Here is a 20,755-nt window from a genome sequence, read left to right as displayed (position 1 = left end):
ACTAATTACAGAGGCATCACACTTACGTCAGTTGTTATGAAAATATATTGTATTATTATTCTAAAGAGACTGGAGAAAAAGACTAATGAAAAGCTGAGAGATGAACAAGAAGGATTTAGAAAAGTTAAAAGTTGTACTGACCAAATTTTCATTTTGAGACGTACAGCAATGCATTGAATATAGAAATCAAATTTTGATGGTATTTGTGGACTATGAAAAAGCCTTTGATAGTGTGCACCGGCCAATTTGGAGGAGGTCCTGCCTTATTATGGAATTCCTCTTAAATAGGTAAATTTGATTAAGTCTGTTCATGAGCATAGCAAGTGCAAAGTTAATGGAGTCCTATCAAATTGACTTCCAGAGAACAGTGGAGTACTCCAAGGGAATGTGTTGTCACCTATGTTGTTTATCCCCCTCATTGATTTTGTAATGTCTAGAACAGTCGGAGATGGAGTAGAAGGATTTGACTGGATAGGTAATAGAAAATTAGCAGACCTAGAGTATGTTGATGATGCTATACTTATTAGCAGAACTCCACAGGATTTGCAATGCTTGCCCACTAGAATGCATGAAATATCATCTGAGGTTGGACTCAAGATAAATATAAGAAAGACAGAGATGATGAGAATGGAGAACCCAATAAAAGATGGAGTATCATTGGAAGGAGAAAGGATTAATGAGGTAGAATCATATAAGTATCTAAGAACTATGATCTCTTTAGAATTAAAATCTAGTCAAAGATTGAAAAAAGCAAATCAGACAATGGCTACGGTAAGTAAAATTTGGAAATCAAATCACTTGAATTTACATATAAAAATCAGGCTATATATCAGTTTAGTGAGATCGGTGTTACTATATGGACATGAGTCATGGTATCACAAGGAAACAATCTCCAATAGATTTAGTAGATTTGACAACAAAGCCCTCAGAAGGATATTGGGAGTTGAATGGCAGGACAGAATTAGAAATGAAACTATAAGAGAGATTACTCGAGTGCCATATGTGGAAGAGATCATGGTGAAGGGTAGATGGGGATGGTTTGGGCATGCTCTTTGCACTCCCCAAGAGATTAGTTCACTAAACGTTCAGTGAAGCGTAAAGTAGATGATGAATGAAGAAGTATTTAATTAAACGTTCAAGATAGAGACGACTGGCGAAATCTAACCGAGGCATACACACACACACTCACATACACACACACACACACACACATATATATATATATATATATATATATATATATATATATATATATATATATATATATATGCACTATGTAGTTGTCCTATTTTTGAACGGGCAAAATTCACGGATAAGAGGGTACTAACTTTAAAACAGTGAATAATACTGAGCTAATACCTGTATTTGCAGTAATATTAAATGAAAGCAAATAATATATTACAGTTCTGTTAAAAAAAGTTACAATACAAGCCAGTGCAATATAATAATAAAAATCCTCTCTTTTTCTCTCTACAACCTAATGCTGAAAATTTGCTATTACTTATTTGCTAACATGAAATTAGTTTTTTTAAAGTTCTTCAGTCTTGTGATTATCTGATATCATCAGGTAAAAGTGATTATACTATTTTTTTTTTATTTTTTTTTTTGACTAAAGATTCACTTCCACATTTCCCCCCCCCCCCCCCCCATCTTTTAATAAAACCTCTAGGCATAGTCGGGATACGAAGGGATAGAGGTTGCTGGTGTGACTGTTAGGTACTAGACTTTGTCAAAACGTTACACACAAATATCAAGAACCTCTAAATGCATATAGTATAATTTGTTTATGTAACATTTCATAATATAAAATGATGATGTAAAATGCTATAACTATACAGCAAAAATATTGAACTCTCTCTCTCTCTCTCTCTCTCTCTCTCTCTCTCTCTCTCTCTCTCTCTCTCTCTCTCTCTCTCGATATGGTAAATGTGAAAGTAATTTGTATTTTTTTCCTAACATACAAACCTGGATCTATTTATAGGGATATACTTTCGGCGAAGCTGAAAGATGAGCCATGATAATTTTAGCGAGGGATAACCACCCCAACTGCTAATTAGCGGGAGGGGTGGGGGGTAGCCGGCGAGCCCGCTCATTCACACACCTGGGCTGAGCACCCACTTTGCTTTCAGGCAGTACTTCTTGGGGGACAGGGCTGGTGGGCCAATTTGTATAAATAGCTCCAGGTTTGTATGTTAGGAAAAATACAAATAACTTTCAAATTTGTCATCTGTTCCAACACAAATACAAGCCATTCGCTATTTATGGGGATGACCTACCTCTTAGGAGGGAGGAAATCCTCATCAACTTGCTTTGGCATTTGACCGGGGTTTTCTCTTTCCTTCGGTATCCGACTAAAGGTAGTAGGAACCATGCCCTTGCTAAAATAGTTGTCCTGTGCACAATTGGCGGCCTGCAGAGGTTGTATTTATGATACTAGCAATGTGTCTGGTCTTGGTAAATAGGATCTGGAGTCATAGAAATCTGAGAGTACTGAGACTTTACCCAATAGCCTCCTTCGCAAGGGGTATTGGGGGCGCAACAAGTATTATTCCTATACTTAGGTTACACAAAGGAAGTGGATCTTACCTGCAGAGAGGTGAGGTCAACTGTGCCGAGTACCGCAGAGCGATTCCACAGGGGGAGAAGGTGAAGGAAAGAAAGAAGCCTGTCATTCTACTCCTTCACCCCAGACTAACCTGGGTAACCTCAGCCCTCAACCCTCTGCTACTTTTACATCAAGGAGCTTGAGGTATTTTAGACCACTTGTTGTGCAGCCACCACAGGACCAATGGAAAATGTATCCATGTTCCTATGGGTTATGTCTTGCAGATAGTGGACGGTGAAGGTCGTCTGATGCTTCCACATGGTCACTTGTAGTACCTGCGCCACAGTAGTTTTCTCCAATGCCCCTGTCGTCATGAGCTCTGGGTCGCTTTTGAGGCAGAGGGTCGGGATTAAGCGCAAACTCAATGACCTTGCGGATCCAAGAAGAAATTGTATTTCTTATGACCCTCTTCTTGACCTTCCCCGTGCTGACAAAGTGCTGACACATGGGGGCGAGCTGCACCTGTTCTTTTAAGTAACCTCTCAGACTCCTCACTGGGCAAAGTACCAGTTGGTCTGGGTCTTTGGTTACAGAATGAAGACTCAATCCTGAAGGGTCCGAGTTTAGGATTCCCTTACCCCCAGATTTTTTAGTCTTAGCAATGAACTCAGGGACGAAGCTAAGAATTACCTCTCCCAACCCCCTTTAATGGGAGATTTTGTCTGATAGACTATGCAGTTCACCGACACTTTTGGCCAAAATCAAAGCGAGTAGGAACACTGTCTTTAGAATAAGGTGGAGATCTGTTGCCTGGCATAATGGTTTGTGGGGAGCTACCTTCAGAGACTGAAGGACTCGAACCATGATCCAAGGAGGGCTAACCTCCGACTGGGGACAAGTCATCTCATAACTTCGTATGAGGAGATCAAGTTCCACGAAGAAGAAAATCTACACCCCTCAGTTTAAAGCCTAGGCCTAAGGCTGATCGGTAGCCTTTTACTGCCAAAACCGAGAGAAGCTTTTCTTCCCAAAAGTGCACAAGGAACTCCGCTATTGTTGGAATAAAGGCATTGATGGGAGTGATACCCATTCCGCGACACTAGCCACAAATAACAGACCATTTCGTCTGGTAGACCGACGATGAAGAGCGTCTGAGGTGTCTAGACATCCTTTTCACAACTCACTGTGAAAAGCCTCTCTGAGAGAGGGGGTGCTTGACAGTCTCCAGGTGTAAAGTCGAAGTGAAACGACGGCTTTGTGGAAGATATTGGCATATGGCTGCTTGAGTAGATCGTGTTGCAGAGAGAGTTCCCTTGTAAGCTATGTCAGAAACTGCAAATGGTCCGGAAACCATTCTGCGTGATGCCATAGCAGAGCTATTAGCGTCCTTGATAAGTTCTTGCTTATCCTGACTTGGTTGAGGACTATCTCATCAGACAGAATGTGGAAATGCATACACATCTGTGTTGGCCCTCTCTTGTTGGAATGCATCTTGCCAGAGAGCCTGGGGATCCAGGACTGGGGAACAGTATATGGAGAACCTGAAGTTCAGGGCCGTTGCAAACAGATCCACAGTCAGGGAACCCTACAAAGTCAGGACTTTGTTGCCTACTAGATGATTCAAAGACCGCTCGGAGCCCACTACCTGAGTCTCTTGGCTCATATTATCTGCAAGCACATTCCTGTTGCCCAGAATAAAGCGAACAGAAAATGGACATCGAGCTGTCTTCTGTTCATTTGAGTATTTCTACTGTTAGATGGTTCTCTAAGAGATTTATATGCTGGTACCTTTCTGATTCTGCCCAAAGGACAGAGATGGTTAGGTGCGGCATATAGGCGGCCCCCACTTCCTTTTGATGCATCCAAAAAGAGCATCAGTTTCAGAGGGGGTTGGGGGGACGAGAAGATTGACTTCTTTACGGAGGTTCTTGTCTGACACCCACTATCTAAGGTTCGTCAGTTCCTCTGACCTTAGTTAAACCAGGATGTCAGGGGAATCACTTGTTTGATTCCACTTGGACTTGAGGCATCTATGGACCCTAGAGGAAAGATTTTTCCCCCTCCAATCATCAGAAAATGGGAAAGGGCACTAAGCTACCTGGTCAACTAATTACCCTATAAGGTGGTCAACAATACCCTTGGGATCGTAACTGTTGTTCTCCTCCCCTAAGGGCTAGTAAGTTCCCTTGAGTGGAACAAGCGACCTAGACTCTCAAGTGAAAGTCAACGCTCCTTGGTTCGTCCCGAAGGGTTGAGAGATTGCGTAGCAAGAAAATATCTCAAGTTGATGTCAAGACATGCAACAGTTTGCACACTTCTGCTATGAAGAGGGGAGGATCCTGTCCTCCCTCCAACTGCCATAAATCTAGTGGGGGTTGGCATAGTAAGTATGATACAGATCGGTAAACCAGTTAGCCAGTATTGCTTATGTTACTACAGCGAATCTCTTTAGAGATCACTTTTTGGACAAGAGACCAGTCGGTAAGTACCTAACGCACTCAACTACTTCCAAAGGGAAAGATTGAGACATACAGTATCTTCAATCTATTGTTGAATGGGTAATATGTGCATAAGTCCAACTATGGACCAGTTACAGAGACCGGGGAGCTGGACAAACATACGGGCATAGCCCGATTTATAGTCGTGTCCGGAACTCAGTTGGAGAAACGTTCGTAATCGAGATTTTCTCCTTCCTTTGTAAGATGAAAAAGTTCGTATTTCTTCGTCACCAATCGGATAAATTGGCATAAGTATAAAATGTTCTCTTCTAGGGAATGGATTCGCTTATGAGAAGTTTACAGTCAAAGTATTTTCTAAAAACTAAGACCTTCGACCATGTACCAGAATCTACCCCATAGGGTGATGAGGGTGGTGATGTATCTGTCCTCTTCACAGATTGGTACCGAGTGATATCCGTCCCATGCATCTGTAATACACTTTATAGTGTTCTGAAGGATTCGATCAGCAAGATGGAGTGGACTAGGGATATGGTGGGTCTGTTGTACAGCATGATGGTTCTCTGGCTGTAAGTCGACTGTGTGTCTGGGGCTTCCATCAGTTTTAGCTGAGACAACCATCATGGAGCACCACGTGACAGGTGTGTTTGGACTGATCCATTCAAGAACTCCAATACTAACATCACGCTCCAATTCTTTGAGAACTTTGTCCTGCCAATGTATGGGCACCAGGGCAGGTTTGTGCACAACCACAGGTTTGGGTTCTGGGTCAACATGTAGTTGCGAGGGTTAACATTTCATCCTGGGGAGGGGTTGGTGCGAACACGAACTGCATCACTCGAGAACATCAGAACGTGCGGGCTCTATCTCATAGGGAGCAGAGCCCTGGGGCATAAACCACAAAGGGTCGTATCTCACGAGACTCGTTGCATCCTAGGAGCACGGTGGTGAGAAGTGGCGACAGCAAGCGGTTGGTGGGCATCACCATCTGAGTGTTCCAAAGAGCTAGAGCTGGACGTGAGTTTAATGCCCGCTTACGAGGAACTCAAGGGGGTACCCTTCAAGAGAGGAAGCCTTTCGCATCGGAAAGAAGGGCAAATTTCCTCGTAAGGTGGAGGAGCAGCGTGAATGCGTTTCTCATGCTGAGGGAACTCAGCGCTCTGAGCAAGCTCAGGTTGCCAAGTGTGCCCCGCATGCTGAGCAAGCTCAGGTCTACGAGTGCGCCCAGCTTGCTGAGCAAGATCAGCTACCTTGATCACTCCGAGGAGACCCTACAAGCAACTCATTAGGTGGCTGAGAAGTTGCACAGGACACTTCAGCTAAGGGCACAACACACTCCGGAGAGACTCTGGGGGGGAAGGCCATGGTCAACCCCTGCAGAGGCAGATGTGCGCTCCCACTGTGTCTGTAACTTCAGCACCTACAACAGCTGTTCCTTAGGGGGGGGACTCAAAATCCCCAAAGCCAAAGTTGACGCATAGTTTCAAACAAGAAAGACTTCTATTCGGCGGTAGACACTGCTTCTTCACTATGGGAAGAAACAGGGCCCTCTGTACCTGAGGGTTACCCGCGAGTTAATGGGACTAGAGTCAGTGGGAGGTGAATGAAATGCTGGAGTAACAAATCGGGACTTCTTCGACCTCGAAGATGACCCCGAGGCAGAAGAATCACTTCTTCTTCCGTTACCTACTGAACCACTCCCACTAGGAGGATGGCCACTCCGGACACTCTGCGCAAGGAGACACCTCGGTATATGAGTGTCATTTACTCCCACGACAAAGGGAATGAGGATCCGTTTCTTGCGCTGACATTAAGTTATTGCAAGAGCGCCCTTCGATGCCATGACAAACCCACATCTTAGAAGTCCTCAACAGCAGTTACATCCGAAAAAGAAAAGGAAAACAACCCTCTGCTACTTGTCCATCAAGGAGCTTGTGTTAAACCACTTGTTGTGCAGCCACCACAGTGCCAATGGAAAAAGTTTCCATGTTCCTGTGAGTTACATCTTGCAGGTAGTGGGCAGTGAAGGTCGTCTGATGCTTCCACACGCCCGCTTCAAAGTACCTGTGCCACAAAGTAGATTTGTTTGAACGGCAGGGACATTGCAATGCCCCTGATGTCATGAGCTCTAAGTCAACATGTTGGAGGAGGATTCAGGGCCAGGTCAATGACCTTACGAATCCAAGCAGAGATGATGTTCTTCGTGATCCTTCTCTTGACCTTTCCCATGCTGACAAAGAGTGCCGACATTCTGGGGCGAGCTGCAGATGTCCTTTTGAGGTAATACCTCAAACTCCTTACAAGGCATAGTAACAGTTGATCTGGGTCATCGGTTACAGTACGGAGACTACCAACCTGGAAGGAATCGAATCTAGGTTCTGTAAACCATGGATTTTGATTCTTTGTAATAACTCAGGTACAAAGCTGAGAATTACCTCCCCCATCCCTTTGAATGGGCGATGTCATAAGAAAGACCAAGAAGTTCACTAACTCCTTTGGCTAAACCCAAAGCGAGTAGGAACACCGTCTTCAGAGTAAGGGGGCGATCTGTTGTCTGGCGTAATGGCTTGCAGGGGGGACCCTTCAGAGACTGAAGAACCCGAACCATGTTCTAAGGAGAAGGTCTAACTTCCGACTGGGAACAGGAAGCTCATAACTTTGTATTTGGAGAGAAAGTTCCAATAAAGAAGAAATATCTACTCCTTTTAGCTTAAAGGCCAGATTCAAGGCTGAGCAGTAACCTTTTACTGCCGAAACTGAGAGGAGCATTTCCTTGCGAAGGTGCACAAGGAACTCCGCTATTGTTGGAATAGAAGCATCGAGGGGAGAGATACCCCTTCCACGGCACCATCCACAAACGACAGTCCACTTAACCTGGAAAACTGATGCTGATGGTCATTACAAATGTTCAGCCATCTGTTTTTCAACTTGTTGCAAAAATCCTCTCTAAGTGAGGAGGTGCTGGATAGTCTCCAGAAGTGAAGTCATAGCAAAGCTACGGCTATATGGAAGATGTTGGCATGTGGCTGTTTGAGTAGATTGTGTCATAGAGGGAGTTGCAGAAGGCCCAGGAACCATTCTGGTTGATGCCATAGCAGAGCTATGAGGGCCCTCGAGAGATTGATGGATGCCCAGGTGTCTTGTTGAGTACTCTTTTCATCAGACAGATTGGGGAAAGGCATAAACATCGATGTTGTCCCACCGTTGTTGGAATGCATCTTGCCAAAGAGCCTGGGGAACAGTAAAGCTGGAGCCTGAAATTTAGGGAGGCCACGAACAAGTTTATGGTCGGGGAACCCAACAAATTCAGGACTTTGTTGGCTACTAGATAATTCAAAGACCACTCGGAGCCCACTATTTGAGTCGCCCTAATCAGGTTGTCTACAAGCACATTCCTTTTGCCCTGAATGAAGCGTATTGATAGGGTCACCGAGTTGTCTTCTGCCCATCTCAGTAACTCTACTGCCAGATGGGATAGGGGCTGCAAAAAGGTACCATCTTGTTTATTGATGTAAGCCATTACCGTAGTGTTGTCGCTCATCAACACCACTGAGTGGCCCGCCAGGAACTGCTGGAACTGTTAGAGGGCTAAAAAGGCTGCCTTCATCTCTAAGAGATTTATGTGTTGGTACCCTTCAGACTCTGACCATAGACCTGATGCTGTGTGGTGCAACATGTGGGCACCCCACCCTTCTTTTGATGCATCTGAGAAAAGCATCAAGTCCAGGTTGAGGACGAAAAGGTCAACACCCCTGCGGAGATTCTCATCTGCCACCCACCATCTGAGGTCCATTTGCTCTTCCAGTCCTAAAGGAACTAGAATGTCTGAGGAAATGTTGGACTGAACCCAGCTGGGCTTTAGCCGCCATTGGAGAGATCGGATCCTGAGGCGGCCATTCGGAACTAGACAAACCAACGATGCTATACTGTAGTCCATTTCTTTTAGCGATGCATATTTGCACCGACTCGCAGCGGTGCCCTTTTAGCTAGGAAAAGTTTCCGAATTGCTGATTGGTTGGACAAGATAATTCTAACTAATCAGCGACCAGGAAACTTTTCCGAGCTAAAAGGGCACCGCCGCGAGTCGGTGCAAATATGCATCGCTAAAAGAAATGGACTATAGGTGCAAGAGGTGACACAACCACCTCTGGGCAGGGAGTTCTTCTTGTCTGAGGAATGGTCTTCCTACTTTCCTCACCCCTACTACCCTGTCGTCTGATGGGAAGATTTTTGTTGATTGGTATCGATGATCATACCCAAGTACGGTATACCAGTCGTTGAGAGGGAAGCAGTGACGACTTCACAGTATTTACCATAAGCAGTGACGACTTCACAAGATTTACCATAATGTCCAGATCTTGGCAAAATTATATTTTCATAATAAAATAAATTTTTGAACATACTTACCCGCTGGTTATATAACTTAAAATCCCCCCCTTCCTCCCCTCTAGAGACCTATGGGCATAGAAAATCTGATACTAGGAGGGATGGTTCGACCTAACTCCGTGGTGGCGCTAGTGTATACCTGGCATATCTGTGCGATTGTTGCGAGTTTTGAATTTCTGTCGGACAGAAGAATAAAACTATTATATATAACCAGCAGGTAAGTTTAAATGTTTAAAAACTCCAGTTTGTCTCGGTGTTGAAGAAGGGTTGCCACCGGGTCGGCTAGAATCAGCCAGTCGTCCAGATATCTCAAGAGACGGATGCCGATTCTGTGAGCCGAAGATGACACTAGGGCGAAAACTCTCGTGAAGACCTGAGGTGCTGTGAAAAGACCGAAGCACAGCACCTTAAACTGGTATTTCCTGTTGTCTAGAATGATCTTTAGATATGTAATTCCTTGAAGGGGGATGAATTGGAATCTGGAAATATCTGTTTTTTAGGTCCATCCAGCATACACATGAAGTCATATGGTCTTACCGCTCATCTGACCGTGTCTGCCGTCTCCACGCAGAGCGGAGTTTCCTTGACAAACTTGTTCAGAGCTGACAGGTCGATGACTGGTCTCCAGCCTCCAGACGCCTTTTCTACAAGAGAGAGTCAACTAAAGAAGCCTGGGGAGTCGTCAAGAGTCTCCTGGAGAGAGCCCTTCTACAACATGGTCTGGACTTTGGCCCAGAGGGCCAACTCCATTGTGAAGTCCTTCACATAAGAGCTTGATGGAACAGGATCCTTGGTCAATGGAGGGACATTGAGTGAACGGGACGTGATACCGTGAAAGAATCACGGAGACTGCCCAGGATTCGGACCCGAACTGCAGTCACCTCTGCCAGCGGCGATACAGGCATACCCCTACCTGGTGGACAAGTGGGAGGATTGCCCGCCCTAGCAGATGCGGCTTCGGCTGCTCCCCCTAGAATTCTTACCTCTACATGAGGACTTGGAATCCTTTCGGTCTTTGGCTGGACAGGGCTAATTTTACACCTTACTTGTTGTCGTAGTTGCTGTCCTATTTGTCAGCGGCTTCGTCTGTTGTTTCTTCTGCGGAGGAGGTGGTCTATAGGGATGAGATGTCAGAGCCCAATATAGGAGGGAGTTCTGGTTGGACTTCCTCCATCTCTCCACAGCCCGCTCGATGTCTTCCGGCCTGAATAGAGATGAACCATCCAGAGTCGAGTTTCTCAGTCTCGTTACTTCATTCTGTGGGACCTGACAATGGAATCTTACTATTATCAAGTCCCTTCGCCGAAGAATCGTATTTGCCCACAAGTTCACAACTTGGTGGGAAAGGAACTCAATGGTTCAAGTTCCCAGTGATAGAAAGGTCTCCATCGCCTTCCTCGAGGTCTCCTTGGACCAGTCCTTCCTCGGTCCTTACGAGGTGTGCCACTAATCCTAATCAAGAGGTCCAGCCACGAAGTAGCTTGCAGGGCGTACTTCACCACTTTCTCCTGGTTAAGAATCTCCAGTGGCGAGAACAAGACTTGAAGTCCTGATAGTCTCGAAGGAGATCCTTCTGGTAAGGGGCTCTAGGAATTGATCGAGAGGCAGGGCATGAAGGGGCTCATTGGAGACCTCGTAATATAGTACTTCCTCTGCTGCATGAATGGCGATGGAAGAAGTTTAGAGGAAGAGCCTGCCCGGAGGGAGCTAGAGGAGCCAATGATCTGTGAGAACACCTTCCGACAGGCGCTCGTCAGACCCTTAGACCAGGGCAAGGCTGCACTGGTCTTGGAGGGCTTCTGGGTGCCGTACACATGGTTGAGGACTATGTCTTTGCCTTCCTGAGGGGCCAACCCATTAATGATCCTCATGCAGGACAAGACCTGCCAGAAGGTGTACTTGGACTCCTTCTGCTCTGCCTCCAATAGATTTGGACAAGCAACTCTTGGGACATACTCATCATCATCATCAAAATCCTCCCCCTACGAGTTCTCCTCTCTGGGTGGGTCGAGGTCATCCCTTGCACAATGGGCATCACTTGCTGATGACCCTGCAGGGTTTGGAGATCATTTGGGTCCTTCTTGCAAAGGCCTTGATGTCCTTGCTGAAGTCTTGGGGGCAGTCTTGGCATCCTTCTTCTCCTTACGGTGCGGGGAAGAATTCCTCCAGGAGTGAAGGTCTTGCACGCTCATCTTTACGTCCCTCACTTGCTGAGGGAGCGACGTCCTCCCGTAAAGGTCTGGATACCGGTCGCTGCTTCGAGGGAACTACATTGATAAGAGAGGGGCAGAAAAACCCTGCCAGAGACTGAGAGAGGGAGAATCTTGGCTCGGGAGTATCTGGGGGATGCCTACCAGCAGAGAAGTGGGGACAACGATGCTCACCCTCCGCATTGATGTCCGTAAAGGCGTCAGTTTGATAAGAGAGGAATCCTGTGGTTCAGCTACTCCTCATTTCCTCCTAAGAGGAGAGATGGAAGATGATGGGGGGACCTGAGGAGGGGGGGGACCATAAACTTACGTCTGGGGTCAGCCAGAGAGGAGGCGAAAATGACTTCTCCAAAGGAATTCTTGGCATACTGGTGGACTGTAGTGGTGGGACACCTCCCACAAACACTTGGCGAACTGCTCTGACCAGGGCGTTGAACCTAGGTTCCTTACACACTATGGCGCTGGCCGACAGACTCCTTAAGGGGATCGATGCTGAAGGTTCCTAACTGGATCAACTGACGATTGGACGGGCGAGCAGTGTGAATAGGCAGACGATGGTTCCTCTTTGAGGGGGAACAGAACAGGGCAGCTTACCTGTCTAGGCTCCTTAAATGCTGGTTCCTTCTGAAGGAGAGGCTGGGGAGTGGTGTTTGCGAGTCGACCTATAAGAAACACAAGACTTACGGTCTAGAGTAGGAGAATGGCAATCTACGCCTGATGACAAGTGCTTACATGCCGGCAAATGAGAGGGAGAATCCCTACGAGGAGTTGGCGAATGGCGGGTTGTTGAGTGCTGATGACCTGATGAGCGACGAGAAGCTCAAAGGAGTGTGTCGGGAAGACTGCTTTCTATCTGGAGGAGATCACCTACAGAGTGGAGAATGACGAAGGGCTGGAGAATGTAGAGGTACTGGCAAACAACAAGCCACAGGAGAACTAAGAACAGCTGGCGAATAACGGGCCATTGGCGAATGGCGAGAAGCTAGCAAACACCGAGAAGCTGGCGAACGACGAGAAACTGCCAAACGTCTCGTAGTTGGTAATGGCGAGTTGTTGGCGAACGACAAGCTGCTGGAGAATGACGAGCAGCAGGTGAAGGATGGACAGCCAGCGAACGATGAGTCACAGACGAGTGACGAGTAACTGTAGGACTATGAACAGTTGACGAACAGTGGACTGGAGGAGATCGCCGAGCGGTCGGAGAGCTTTGAGAATCTATGGCAGCTGACGGACCATGAACAGCTGTCTAGTGATGAGAAATGGAAGTGTGTCGATGGACAGGCAAACGCCTCAGGGCTGGCAAACGGCGAGTCCGGAGAGAATCCGATAAAAGAGTCGAAGGTCAGGAACCAGAGGACTGTCGGTGGGTCTGATGAGATTTGTCATGAAGTGAAGAGTGACGATCTTTGGAAGACGTCTGCGATTGAGGTGACGAGTAACGAGGAGGAGTGGACGAGCGGAGAGGTACTGACAAGGGATGATCCTCCGAGGGAGATCGTCTGATGGGTGAAGGAGGAGATCGCAAGTCTTTGGGAGAACCAAAGAGAAGTCTCTTAGCCGGAGGAGAAAGAGAACATCTGAAGCATCGAGGAAGGCCACGCACTCTAGGAGCTCGTTGAGAGTAGCGAAGATCTTCCGAAGGGAAGGACTGTTCAGTAGGAACAGGAAGATGTCTAGAAGACCTCTAGATCGGGGTCTCTAGGGAGGATCTCACTCTGGGGCGAGTGAGATGCCCACCTGCAGGAGAGACCTACCTTGGACTTTGCTCTATCCCCGATGGAAGAGTCGGCTCAGCAAGAGGGGGGAGGGCAGTCTTCAGCAATGGCGGTAGTGGTGGAATAAGAGGAAGGGCGGGAATCGTCAGTGGACATGGCGGACGAAACCTCAGGATCTCATAGAGCCACACTCAGCTACAACAAGGGCTCCACCTCTGAGGAAGTTGGTGTTCGCTTCCTCTCCGCATCGAGTTGAAGTTCAAACAGCGCTTTCTTCAACAGGGGACCGGTCAAACACAGATATGCCACACCTGAAAAACATCAGATAAAAAGCAAGTCTCACTCAAGGGGAGGGGGCGGGGCCACTTCACTAGGGGAAGCAGCACCTTCCCTCGTGACCCACCGAGGTTGGCCTGGAGTTAATTGGGCTGCGCTTCAGTTCAATCGTTCCGCGGGGAAACCGAACAAATAAGAGCTTCAGGAAGAGGTTGGGAGATCAAAGAAGAAGTCCTAGGTTTCTTCAACTTCAAGGAAGACCCCATAGGCAAAGAATCCCTCTTGGACTTCTTACGCCAGCGCCCATACTTCTCCCACTGGGAGGCAAACCACTCCCTACACTCAGGGCAGGTGTTGTCCTGATCACAACACCGCCCAAGGCAGGCAGTGCACAGCAGATGCGGGTCCGTGGAAACGGACGACATGAACATCCTACATGAGCGGCCCTCAGGTCCTAGACAAGTTCACATGAGGACAGCCAAGGATAGAGCAGACACACTGACAAGAAAAAGATAAAAAAGCAATTAGTCACTAATGGCAAATCAATAATGGTGAGGGGGGAAGAGCGGCAACGACCGTTCTCCACCCGAGCCAAAAGCAAAGTGGGTTCACAGCCCAGGTGTATGAGCGAGTGGGGTAGCTACTAACCCCCACACCCTCCGCTAACTAGCAAGTGGATGGTTAACTCTCGCTAAAAGTCTAATGGCTCGTTTTTCAGCTTCACCGAAAATATCCCCTATAAATAGTGTTGGTTTCTATAAAGTGATGGAACAATTTTCATCCACTTACATGAACCATATATTTTTTCAATGTGTTATCAAGAGTTTGTTTTCTATTTCTGACCATTACTATTTCAGCAAATCGCTTGTTTTTGGCATTTTCCCACCCCAAAAAAAAAAACCCGTTTCCCACTGATGTCCCCCATAATTGTTTTTATATAAGGAGTCCAAAAACTCATGAACAGGTGGTTTGCTCCAATAATCATGGTCAGAAATACATAAAACACAAGATAGTATGTAGGAAAAATATATGGTTCATGTATTTGGCTAGAAATTAAAGTATCATTATATTTACTGGTCTACCTCCCGCTAACTAGCGACGGTTTGTTTACCTTGTGTAAAAAGTTTATGGCTAATTTTCCAACTACGCTGGAACAATATACAGTATCCTTAGTAAAGAGTGAATAGTTTGTATTTGTGGAGGAACAAAATTGCATTTATTCATATCTATATTTGCTGTTCGTCTGACTGTCACATATAACAGTAAAATACTGTACTCGCCAAAGCGGCAAACATGCTTAGCAAAGCATGTACTATAGAGGTACTGCTTACCAGAAGAAGGGAGTAAGGAGCTAGAGTAATCTTAAATTGTAAGTGAAACAAGCCCTAGCAGCGCAGAGACCAATTGAATTAAGTGATCAAGTAGATAATTGAAGTAGCGCCAGAATACTTCCCCACATTGTTAACGCGCGTGGCGCAACATTTACCATTTTCCAGAACAGAGAAGAAAGGAGAGATCATGTTAAATTACAATCAAGGCTTGTCATGAAGAAGCAAAGCCCAACTGAACCAAGTGATTAATTATATTAATGAAGGCCAAAATATTCACAATATGCTCTGATTTCTGACAGATGAACCCCATTACTGTTGTTCTTTATTTGCGACAAAAATAAAATGTCAAATTCTCCCAAAATGCCCTTTATTCTAGGCTATATGGTAAGAAAAATATATTATTATATAAAAAAATTGGTGTTGGTTAAAACTGTAAATTTACCCTATTTTTCTATGACAGATCGGACGCGTGTGTGCAGAAATACTGTACTAAAAATAATGAGTAAATGGAGGTTTGATACACAAGGACAAGGGGGGGGGGGGGATGAATGTAGTTCTTTGGAACATGTGTAATCTAAACAGATTTTCTTTACGGGAAAGTTATAGTCTATTATGGTCTGATATACGTTAATATGAAGAAGATTTTATCATTTAAAAAATATTTTGATTTAGTGTTACCTTGCCAGCACTGAAGCCGGTTGGGAAGTAAATACAGGATTGAGACTTAGTCGTAAGCGGCCCACACACGCTCAAATTTTTGGTCCAATTTTTTTAATGTCAAATTATTTGACATGAATTTGATCATGTGTGGCGTAATTTGATGGCCTAAAAGGTTTGATGTTAAATTTTTTACTGATCTTATTTCAGTAGATATTTTTTGAGACGTCAAATAATTTGTGCGGGTGAGGTACCTAGCAATAATCTGCACAAATTAGTTAGTGATTAGACATAATCTGAGGAGGACGAACACGGCTCATCGTCATCATGGCTCCAACAAAACATGAAAAGAAATTTCTTCTTGAGCTTATTGATGTTTATAGAAGTTTACCACAACTTTGGAACATTAAAAGTGACTGTTATAGTGACAGAAATAAAAAGGATATGGCATATGAGACTCTTCTACAGAAATTCCGTGATTATTATCCAGAAGGGACGAAGGAGGAGCTGACGAAGAAAATAAACTAACTGCGGACGAGCTTCCGTAAAGAATTTAGAAAAAATAAAAGACTCAAGCAGATCTGGAGCAGGAGCAGATGAAATGCGAAGAAAGTTCTTGAAAACATCAGGTTCACTAATTCTCAGTTCATTCAATAAAGGAGCATGACCAAATCGTTCACGACACAAATACCATTGCTGGGCCCACTTTGGTCTCTTTCGTTTCTGTGTGCTCTTCAACGCTAAGCCAAGAACCAATGCTGTATATGCATCCATGATGACACTAGGGAGCAAAATGAAAATTTGATGAGAAGTTTGAGCGTGTAGAGCGAACGTCAAACCGTCAAATAATTTGACATAAAAAAAGGAGGCTGGTAGCTTAGGATAGTTGATGCAGCCCATAGGTTGGTTGGGTGGGGAACTTTAAGTTAGGTGATGTTCTTGCGTTTGTTCTCCTTTTAAAATGTGGGTTTTGCATCATGACTTATGAAGTTTTACACAGTCTGTCTCAACAAACTAAAAAGGCTCCCAGCAACGCCTTATAGGTTAGCTATGATGTAACAAAGTTTTGATTTAGAGAAACCTATTTTCATTGTAATGAGCAAAAACAAAGGGTTTCATTGTAGTGTATTACAGGGCGATGTAACCTAGGAAAACAACTACTTTTTCTTATAGAAAAAATTACGCTCTCTTCGAAAATGACACCCATTCCCGTCGCAAATGAATAGTTTCAGAAATATATATACATCTATATCCTCCGATAATGGGGGACCCCCAGTGGGAACTCGGGGTTTTGGGTGGGGAAAACATACTGGGGAATCGATATATAAACGTAAAACAAGCCTTTTCTTCTCTATTCATTACCTTCTTGAAATTATAACAACCGGAGGAAAATACAAAACAGTATACTGTATCTGAATAAACTTTGGAGGCGCCGTTGGAAAGATTGTGTCATGAAAAAATACAGTAACCAGTGCTGCCAACGTCCGATGTAGATCAAATGTTATTTTGTAACCTGTCATACTACTAGGCTAGGTTAGGTGGATTTGTTAGGTTCTGTGCCCTTTTTGTACTTTTTATATATAGGGTAAAACTTATATGGAGAAATTATTTAAAATTCGTATGGAAATATCTATCATTGCTATCGTTAGTAATGTCTGCGTGCCGTTGGTAACTCTGGGTACCATACGTCAACGTTGGTAACACTGTGTATTATTGGTAACGTTTCTAATGTTATTGTTCGCAGTACATTCGTAAGAGAAGTGACACCGTGCAACTTAAAGTTAACTGAATTGGTTGATCTGTTTGTTTCCGATTGAAATGAACAGCAAATTCGGTTAAATCACGTTATTTACTATAGGATAACATATATTTTCTGTTCGAAATCTCACCCTGTAGTACAATAAAAAATTACCAAAATAAGTTTTGCTTATTAGGGTGACATACGACTACTGGACCAGGTAGCCAAAGCCAACATAGGTCTAAGTTACTCCTGAGACGTTTTGTGGAAAATATCAATTCAACATAGCCTAGTCAACACCCAGTTATCAAACTCCCTGGTCAATAGATCAAACTAAAGCTAATCACAAAGCTAAACAAGTAAGCTGGAATATTATTAATATCTGTGCTCCATATCATACCAGTGCCGATAGAACATGAGCAAGTCTCGGCTAATCATAACCATGCATATATAATAATCCTAGGCTAAACCTTTACAAAGAACTGACAGTTAATTACTCACCTTTCACCCTGCTCCCTTTATCTTAATACGAGTGAATAAAGTAGATTCACTTTGAAAAAGTTGTTAAAAACCGTAACGCACACATTCACAAATGACTAATGACACTTACAAAACTTGAACTGAGAAAGTTAGCCGGGCAGTTTGTTTACATCGGTTAGATACTAAATTGGAACCTATAGGTATAGAGTTTGTTGGTTGGTTGGATGGATTAAAGCCAACAATTCTTGTCGTCGGCCCGTAAGTATTGAGAGTTTGCAAGTTGAGGACCTACTATATACCCTAATTAAAATCATAGACCTTCCAAATAATTTCAAACGTTTAAATAGCCTAATGAGGAAAAGAAATAAACCATATAAGTAACAAATAATGAAAACAAACAAATCAAGATCAGTAATCACGTAGAAAAATGTCACAACGTATGAAGACATATTTGACGAAGTTTAGTTTTACACTTTATCCATGCTACAGGAAGTTCCCAAGAACAATTATAAAATTATAAACAGATGATGGTAATGTACAGTTACTATGCTAAAAAGGAAATAATGCTTAATTTTAAATGAAGGTCTCTACAAGCGAGTGACAAGTACGGTCCAAATAGAACCTCCTGGATTATTTCGTTCTGGATAATTTATATGATTAATTAACGACAATTTCCCTTGATAATTAAACGAGAATGATATTGAGGAGTGATGTGTTGGGAAGGCTATATGAAATCAACTAAAATAAAACTACATATTTTTTCAGTGAAGATCTTAGAAAAAAAGATAGATTTATGTTAAAATGTGAAGAAAAACCAAGATGTTACAAAAAGCAATCAAACTATATTAGTTCTTAACTGGATGCACAAGTAACATTTGTAAGATTTAACAACTTGATTATTTTTATCATAATTATTACAAGCTATGCTACCACCCTAATTGGAAAAGCAAGATGATTATGCCCAAGGTGATGTTCATAAACAACTTGATAGCCAACATAAACATCAGGTTCTTCGCAAAAGAGAATATGTTGAGACACCATTGAGCATTGTTATTTCAATTGCTAAAACAAACATTGAATTCAGGGGGCATGATGAAAGCGAAAGTTCATTTAATAAAGGTGCCTATCTGGAAATTTTTGACTTAATAAGCATAGAGTTACAGATTTTGTGACCTGAAAAAAGAAATCCATCAATTGCCAAGTATACATCTAGGTGAAGTCAAAATTATCTTCTCAAAGCTGTAGCCGATTGTGTGCTTGATGTCATAGCCAAACAAGACAAGTTATCACCCTTCTTTGCAGAATATCTGATGAGGCTAGAGATGTTACTATTACTGAGCAGCTCTATGTCCGCATTAGGTATGTTATAGATGAAACCGCAAATGAGAGGTTCATAGGATTAATTTCTTTGAAGAATTTTGATGCTACTTATATAGCTAACGCTATGTTAGAGAAGCTCCGCAATCTTGGCCTGAATATTGATAAACTAATAGCACAGAGCTACGATGCTGCACCTATAATGAGTGGCAAAATAAGTGGTGAATAGGCACAAATCACATAATCTGTGAATAATCCATGCTTTTATGTACCATCTTCTGCACACAGATTACAGTTAGTCAGAACTCACACAGCCGGCTGTCTGCAAGGATTATCAGAATTTTTCAACTTGATTTCAGCTCTGCCAGTTCTGGAGCTTCCTAAAATGTATCAACATAAATGGGAACACAACTATAAGGCCCTTAAGTCAATATCACAACGCTAGGAAATTTTGATGGGTACTCTAGAAGATTTGTGTAAGCATGGAAGATCTGATGAAGAAAAAGCCTTAGCTAATGGATTCCTACCTCTTTTGAATAAGTTTGAGACAGCCTTTCTGTTGATTACCTTTTCTGAAGTACTTGATACTACAACCCCACTATCAAAGACATAGCAGAATGATAATATGGAACTTGCTGCAACATTTAGCATGCACAAGAAACACTTGAAATTATTATTGAAAAAAAGAACGTCAGACTACTATTTTAACACCAACTGACAAAGCTCAATTGATTTTGCTACTAAGAGAAACATAAAATCAACTTTCCGTTAGTCTTCAAGGTTTACTACCCGTGGTCCCCTTATTTGTAAGGGAGGTCAATCTACTCACATCACATCTCAAGCCTTCAAGAAAAGGATTTTTCAAAATGAAAAGGGCTTGCAATACCTTGCTGACCAGTGCTCATTTGTAAGGGAAAGCCTCCATGCAGAACTACTTATTGCTTAGAAAACACTACAGGGTGTGAAATCTATCTCTGATGCTTTGGATAAACTGAAACCAATGAAGGAGGGTTGCCTCACTCTTTGGAATTTAATGCATTTGGCCTTAACTTTCCTAGTCAGAATGCCAAATGTGAACTATCTTTTCTGTCTTGAAATTGGTTAAAACTTATCCCAGGGCATCAATATGTCAGGAACAACTGACCAGTCTAGGTACAATTTCTATTGGGAAAACTGTAGTGGATTCCATTGATCTTGATAGAGTAGTGGATAGATTTGCAGCCATTCCAATATTTTTACAGTCAAACTCAGGTGAATCTACTACAAGGCGTTTATCTCTAATTTGATTAGGTTAGATGCAATATACTTCATATACTACAACAACATTACGAAGAAAACTTAAAGAAAATATCAGGATCATTCTTATCTAGTGAAACAAATATAGAAAAAAATGAGATAAATGCTATTCTTGATGTGGAGAAAAAGACAAAATATAACAGAAAGATAAACAGCAAGATTACCAGAATGTCAGGTAGTAGGTTGGCCAGGGCACCAGCCACCCGTTGAGATACTACCGCTGGAGAGTTATGGGGTCCTTTTACTGGCCAGACAGTACTACATTGGATCCTTCTCTCTGGTTACGGTTCATTTTCCCTTTGCCTACATATACACCGAATAGTCTGGCCCATTCTTTACAGATTCTCC

At 43.5% G+C, this 20,755-nt stretch overlaps 1 pseudogene; it reads left to right on the top strand.

Annotated features, from left to right (window-relative positions):
* Window positions 1–564: 564 nt before the first annotated feature.
* Window positions 565–19,883, top strand: LOC137618460 (zinc finger MYM-type protein 1-like; annotated as a pseudogene).
* The last annotated feature ends 872 nt before the right edge of the window (window positions 19,884–20,755 follow it).

This window comes from Palaemon carinicauda, chromosome 24 (genome assembly GCF_036898095.1).
Source record: "Palaemon carinicauda isolate YSFRI2023 chromosome 24, ASM3689809v2, whole genome shotgun sequence".
NCBI classification, from domain to species: Eukaryota; Metazoa; Arthropoda; class Malacostraca; order Decapoda; family Palaemonidae; genus Palaemon; species Palaemon carinicauda.
This window is presented reverse-complemented; position numbering and strand designations above follow the sequence as displayed.